Genomic DNA, 1,085 nt, shown 5'->3' with positions numbered 1-1,085 from the left:
GTAGATTCTACCATGGAATTCATTAGCAGCCTCATCATGGGGAATACTACATCCAGTTGTCCAGCCACTCAACCAGGCCCAGGCAAGTTGACACACAAACTTAACCACCACAGTATTCAAATAATCTAAGAAGTATTACATTTAAGAAATGTACAACTATATGGTACAATAATAACCATATTATTCTACAGTTAAAATTGATAATCAACATTACTAAGGATTTTGTATGATCTGGTACAGAGGAGGTTCAAAGGGGTTGAGAGACCCCATAAGGTACTGCACTGGGTGATTCCCACCCTAATGACACCATTGTTCCAGATGTATCACTTTGCACTTTACCAGATTTGTTGTTGTTGTTGTTATGTGCTGTCAAGTTGGACCCTCCTTGGGTTTCCGAGGCAGTATCACTACGGAAGTAGATTGCCCAACCTTCCTTCCGAGGAGTGACTGGTGTGTTTGAACCGCCAGCCTTCTGGTTAGCAGTCAAATGCCTTAGGCACTATGCTACCAGAGCTCACAGATTGCATCATCACTATATCACATAGTTGTTACTTGGAAATACAATAACTTTCAACTGGAATAACAATACAGCAATTATATTCATACCAAATACACTTTTTTTAATCCGACAACAGTTTATTTAATAGCTCAGTTTCTTCATTTAACTGAATGATTTGATTGACTGTCTGGCATTCTTAACCAGGAAAACAATCAAAAGAGCAAAAAGCTCTTCATCTTGATATTACAGTATTCAATGTATTCCAACATTTGCAATTATCTTTGTAAAATCCAGTTGTATAAGGTATTTATTTATTTATTTATTTTAAGAGGCTGATTCTCTCTTATTTGAACTCTAGTCATTAGTATTCTTCCCAGTAAGAGCAGGTGGCTCAAATCTGCCTTTTCTGCTTGACTTCTCAAAGACTGTAAGCTCCATAAATGCGGATTTATTTTTCTCTTTTTGTACACTGAAATATCTTCATTACCTAAAACAATATTTAGCATTATGGATATTTTATAACTACTCAATGAATGAATGATGGGGTGCAAATGATAATTGCAAAATTGTTCTCATATCTTGATTT

This window comes from Orycteropus afer, unplaced genomic scaffold (genome assembly GCF_000298275.1).
Source record: "Orycteropus afer afer isolate SDZICR_OR568_19922 unplaced genomic scaffold, OryAfe1.0 scaffold00411, whole genome shotgun sequence".
Lineage (NCBI taxonomy): Eukaryota > Metazoa > Chordata > Mammalia > Tubulidentata > Orycteropodidae > Orycteropus > Orycteropus afer.
This window is presented reverse-complemented; position numbering follows the sequence as displayed.